Genomic DNA, 6681 nt, shown 5'->3' on the forward strand with positions numbered 1-6681 from the left:
ATGTTTCATTTAAAAACAGAAAAACCGGTTTGACCGGAACTGCGAAAGGGAGGGCGCCTGGTGAACGAGATAACCGAGCGAGATTGTCTTTTTACCAGGAATCGGGAGCTATAAATCTACTTTCGTTTTCACAATGACCTTACCTTTATGACTAACTGTAATCATAAGAGGATGGTAACGGGTACATGTGGCTTTTTTCATGAAGACAGATTTGCTAGTTGGCTTGAATACAGTTGTGTCAGTATCTATTTAACCTGGTTCGATAAAGAAAAGGTTTGGGTTGATTTATTTAGCGTCCTATTATCAGCTAAGGCAAGATAAGGCCATGCCTTTATGTGTGTAATGTATGCGTGCATATACGTGTATGTGTTGGAGGGGGTAAAATACAATAGGATGTACTATAGAGTTTAAACACTAATACATCTCCTTGACAAATAACTGAGGTATCAATTCCAAAATAGGTGTGCTCTTGGTATAATGTATACCATCCCGTCAACCTTTTCCCTACATACTAATTAGTGCTATTTTATACCTAATGCCCAACTCCGTTGTCGATTTAATAAACATAATGAAAGAATGTATTTCTGAGCCAGCATCCGGCACACATACACACATGCACTCTTACACAACACACATGGAAGCACGTCCTTAAATGACATTAGCTGTTAATAGGATGTCTAACAAAATAAAGCCAAAACCAAACTGTATTACCCCGATGAGCATTTGTTTTGATAGGGCTACCTGTTTTCTTTAAATAGTGTCTGGGTTCCGACAAATACATTTGCCTGCAAGATTTACCTTTTGAAAGTCCGTACATTGTACAAACATTATCTATATGAGTTATTTGCATTTGAGGACATTGGAAAGTGTTTCACGAAACTTCACCTACAGATAACAGGCTTACATGAAAAAATTGGTAGTCTCAAGACAACTAGTCTCCAACTTGGAGCAATTCGCTGACCATACAAATGACAGTCTAAGGACAATACACGAGAAAACCATTTCTAATATAGAGGATAAGATCACAACGGTTGATAATAAAAGAATTAAACTGGATATGTGGGGACGCAAGTGGAACTTGGTAATAAGAGGGGTGAAGGGAGACCTACGGGAAACCCCAAGAAATACTGAGAAAGCAGTGAGAAAGTTCTTAACAGAAAACCTGAAAATGAAAGATTCATTCTCAAAGAATGTTCTCCTCACAGCGGTTCATCGTCTTCCTGGAGGTTCCGAATGTAATCGGAATATCATCATTCGCCTGAGCAGTCTTCTTGACCGTGACGACATAATGAACGCCGCTTTCAAACTAACCAGGGGCTCCGGATACAGTGTAGTGCCAGATCTACCCAATAGCGTTAGTCGACGACGTGCCAATTTACTAGAAAAACGTTGGAGGATGTCTCCCCAGGAGAAAAGCAAATACAAACTTGTTTCCATGAAGGACTATCCGCTTGTGGACTTGGTGGAAAAAAATAGGCGTTAAATATTTGTGACAATTTTGAAGAAAGAAATGGTATAAAAATACGCTATTAAAGGAACATTGTTTTTTACTGTTATTATTATTAGTATTATTTCATTTCATCTGGATAAGAAAATGTGTGGAATTTGCAAGAGTTTAAATATATTTTTTCTTGTGTTTAATATTATAGGAGAAAAATACTCAATAGCGCGGGAAATGACGTTACATGGTGCAATCAGACCGTCTTCGTACATTATTTCGTACATTAGTGCCACCCAATCTCTTCACTTCCGGTTGCCGGTTATAAATGTGAATAAGTGCACGAAGAAATTATTAAGTTAATTGTCCATGTTTTGTTTTATTTTAAACATCATATGCCTTATATTTAGTTTTATTCAGAATATTAAAACCTGGTAGGCCTAACTGAATCGGCTACTTATGCATCTTGGTTTTCATATTGAGGGTTGTTGCTAGTGGTCGATCCGCTTTCATGCTCAAAGTATTTTAGGTCGACCTCACTGTGACATGTCAACTTCCGGTATACGGCATGGAGGCAGGGGCTCTTGTGACGGTCGATTAAAGTAGGTTTTCCTGTTCAAATTGTTCACTCTATGACTTTATTGTCTGTGGAAGGCCTAATGAAATTCCGAATACAATATGGCAATGCATTGTAGAGTTAGCAAATATCATCGATACACCAAGTTACACTTCGTAATCAAAACAGCATCAGCGTTTTTTCCCATTTTTGATATGTACTTTTTAAGGCCGCTTTTTAAGTTAATTTTGTTGTTGTTGTTTCTGATTAAAGCTATTGATGTGTAGCTGATTCAACAGCAATGAAGCTTTTCAAGCATGGTGTTTGAAGTATAACTTTCTTGATTGTTGCTACCAGACTGTCTGCGTATCGGTAGTACTCAATTCCCTCACTTCTGGCTGCCGGTGACAAAATGTGAATGAGTGCACGCCAAATTGTATTGCAATTAGTGGAAGTGGTCGATACGTCTTCGTGCTTAGAGTATGTTAGTAAGACCTCGCTACCTTGACTTTCTGAATATGGTGGAATCAGATAGCTAGTTTCATAAGTTTGTTGTCTTTTTTTTCACCGGAGTAGGGGGGTAGCCGGGTTTCACTAATTTGCGCCGTAGGAGATTTAGCGCCATAGGTACGTCATAGGAGTTTTTGCACGCCATAGCTAAATGTAAGTGTTATATCCACGAAATATTTCGATTTTTCCATTGGTATACTCATTTAACATGTTTCGGTAAAGTATCATTTAAAAAAAAAGTATTTTGTAGCCTTTTTTAACTGGAAAATGGTTAGTGCAAATGAGACAGGAATATGCTTTCTCTGTCTCTTTTTCTTTCTGAAATTTATATCACTTTTTTGGGGTTGGGGAAGGGGTACATTTGAAATTTGAAAATGGTTGCATTCATTATTTTGTCATATAAGTGAAAGGTTGCTGTATGTATGTTCTACATCCCAGGTTAAGAACTAATATTTACACTGTACGGTATTTATTTTATGTAAAAACTACTTTTATATACTTTAGTGGCTATAAGTTACTGGTGATTGATTGAAAATATGAAGTGTAAATTGTAGGGGGTTATCTTCTGATCCTATAAAGAGAAGGGACATTTTTGAAAAATATAAGAGTAAATATGATATTGTTTTTTTGATACACATTCAAAGAAGGAAGTAGAAGGCCATTGGAAATTTGAATGGGGATACAAAGCTTGGTTTAATTCTTATGCATCAAACAGTCGGGGGTGGCTATTCTTTTTAATAATACTTTCAGTTATAAATTGTTATCAACATTTAGGGACAAAACAGGCAATATTATTATCTTAGATATCAATATCACTTCATGCAATAGAAATTTGACACTTGAAGCAGTTTATGGTCCAAATGAAACAGATATTAATTTTTATAATTTTTTATCGAATCAACTACAGTTACTTGACAATACATCTTTAATTTTAGGGGGTGACTGGAATGCACCACAGGGTTATGTAGAAGACACACAAAATTACATTAACAGGAATAATGAAGCAAATCAAAAGAAAATTATATCAATTATGGAAAAATTTGATTTTGTAGATATATGGAGAGAGCAAGATCAGGATAAGAACTTTTTTACATGGCATGGTCCACAGAGAAAACAAGCTAGACTTGATTATTTTTTAATATCTTCAGATTTAAATCCTTTTGTATGTAAAACCGGTATTGGTGCAAGTTATAGGTCGGATTACTCCCCGATTTCTTTATCTATAAAATGTATTGACCAGCAAAAGGGAAAGGGAACATGGAAGTTTAATAATAGTTTGTTAAATGATCTGGATTATGTTGGTCTTGTCAAAAAATGTATTGGAGATTTTATAGATATATATGCTACTAATCCTGAAGAGGAAGATATAAACCTTATTACCTTTTCAATAAGTGATAAATTGCTATGGGAGACTTTAAAATCAATGATTAGAGGGAAAACTATTGCTTACTCATCATATAAAAAAGGGGAAAGAGATAAATTAGAAAATGATCTAGAATTAAAACTGGAAAAATTACAGCAGGAAGAAGATAGGCAGTTGGGGGCTATTGAAGAAGTAGAAAATGAGTTAAAGTTGATTAGAGACAGTAAAATTAAAGGAATTGTTTTGAGAGCAAACGCAAGATGGAAAGTTGAAGGTGAACGGAGTTCCAGGTTTTTTTGCAATTTAGAAAAAAGACATTATCAAGAAAAGTTAATTCCAAAGCTTATAACAGAAACTGGCGAAGAAATAACAGATTAACAAGACATTTTAGGAGAACAGAAAAAATTCTATCAGACACTCTATACTAGCTCATACACAAATGATAATGTAGCGAATGACTTTTTAGCTCACCTGCCCGAAGGGCAAGTGAGCTTATGTTAGGGTGCGGAGTCCGTCGTCCGTCCTTCTGTCCGGCGTCAACTTTTTGCTTTAAACAACTTCTTTTCGGTAACCAAAAGGCCTAGGAAGATGATATTTGGCCAGTAGCATGCTGGGATCAAGGGCTACCAAGTTTGTTCAAATAAATGACCTTGACCCACTTTCAAGGTCACTGGTGTCAGATGTCTTTAAAATCTTCTTCTAACAACTTCTTCTGAATAACCAAATGGTCCAGGGTACTGATATTGGGCCAGTGGCATGCTGGGATCAAGGGCTAACAAGTTTGTTCAAATAAATGACCTTGACCCACTTTCAAGGTCACAGGGGTCAAATATGTTAAAATCTTCAAACACCTTCTTCTCAATAACCAAAGGGCCCAGAGTCCTGATATGGGCCTGTAGCATGCTAGAATGAAGGGCTACCAAGTTTGTTCAAATGAATGACCTTGACCCACTTTCAAGGTCACTGGAGTCAGATGTCTTTAAAATCTTCTTCTAACACCTTCTTCTGAATAACCAAATGGTCCAGGGTACTAATATTGGGCCAGTGGCATGCTGGGATCAAGGGCTAACAAGTTTGTTCAAATAAATGACCTTGACCCACTTTCAAGGTCACAGGGGTCAAATATGTTAAAATCTTCAAACACCTTCTTCTCAATAACCAAAGGGCCCAGAGTCCTGATATGGGCCTGTAGCATGCTAGAATGAAGGGCTACCAAGTTTGTTCAAATGAATGACCTTGACCAATTTTCAAGGTCACAGTGGTCAAATGTCGTAAAATCTTCAAGCGACTTCTTTTCAATAAGCAAAAGGGCCAGGGTACTGAAATTTGGCCTGTAGCATGCTGGGATGAAGGACTATCAATTTTGGTTCAACTGAATGACCTTGACCAATTTTCAAGGTCACAGTGGTCAAGTGTCGTAAAATCTTCAAGCGACTTCTTTTCAATAAGCAAAAGGGCCAGGGTACTGAAATTTGGCCGGTAGCATGCTGGGATGAAGGACTACCATGATAGTTCAAATGAATGACCTTGATCCACTTTCAACCTTATGTCCTTGTTCGACAACAAGGTCAGAGGCGTCATATGTTTAAATCTTATAATAGGTTCTTATGAAATCTTAAGATTACAAGTGTTAGATTAATAACAGGTGAGCAATGCAGACCCATTGGGCCTCTTGTTTTTTGATAATGACAATCCCTTTATAAATAAACTGTCCCTGGAACAAAGTAACCAGTTAGAAGGAAAAATACATTGCCAGGAATGTCTTAAATCCCTAAAAAATATGAACAATAATAAATCTCCTGGAATAGATGGATTTACTGGGTTTTTTGGACAGATATGAATAGGTTTTTAATTTATTCACTTAATCAAGCATATGACGAGGGACTTCTATCTATAACACAATGTCAAGATATGATTGCATGTATTCCGAAAGAAGGTAAATCTAAATTATATGTAAAACAATTGAGGCCTGTTACCTCTTACTTAATGTTGACTACAAAATTGTTTTTTCAGTTATTTCAAATAGAATTAAAACAGTTTTAAACAGTATAATGTGTGAAACACAAACAGGCTTCCTTAAAGGAAGATATATTGGAGAATGCACTAGGCTAATTTATGATTTATAAAACATACTGAAAAAGAAAATATCCCTGGATTATTGTTACTTATAGATTTTGAGAAAGCCTTCGACTCTCTAGAGTTTAATTTTATCTTTAAAAAGCTTTCCTTTTGCGGCTTTGGTCCTTCTCTTTTACAATGGATAAAAACTTTCTATTATTAGAATTCATGTTTTGTAATAAACAATGGACACTGTTCCAATTTTTAGCTCACCTGGTCCGAAGGACCAAGGTGAGCTTATGCCATACCGTGGCATCCGTCCGTCGTCCGTCCGTCAACAATTTCTTTAAACGACTTCTCCTTCTTAACCACTGATTGGAATTCAACTAAATTTGACTGGCAGCATCCCTAGGTGGTGGGGATTTAAAATTGTACAAATGGTGGGGCTGACCCCCAAGGGGGCTGAGGGGCGGGGCCAAAAGGGGTAAATTTGGCTATATTGCTTTAAGCGACTTCTTCTCTGGAACTACGAAGTGGATATCAACCATATTTGACTGGAAGCATCCCTAGGTGGTGGGGATTCAAAATTGTACAAATGATGGGGCTGACCCCCCAGGGGGCTGAGGGGCGGGGCAAAAAGGGGTCAATTTGGCTATATTGCTACAAACGACTTCTTCTGTAGAACTATGCCATGGATATCAACCATATTTGACTGGAAGCATCCCTAGGTGGTGGGGATTCAAAATTGTACAAATG

Source organism: Mizuhopecten yessoensis, unplaced genomic scaffold (genome assembly GCF_002113885.1).
Source record: "Mizuhopecten yessoensis strain PY_sf001 unplaced genomic scaffold, ASM211388v2 scaffold8149, whole genome shotgun sequence".
In the NCBI taxonomy this organism is placed as follows: Eukaryota; Metazoa; Mollusca; class Bivalvia; order Pectinida; family Pectinidae; genus Mizuhopecten; species Mizuhopecten yessoensis.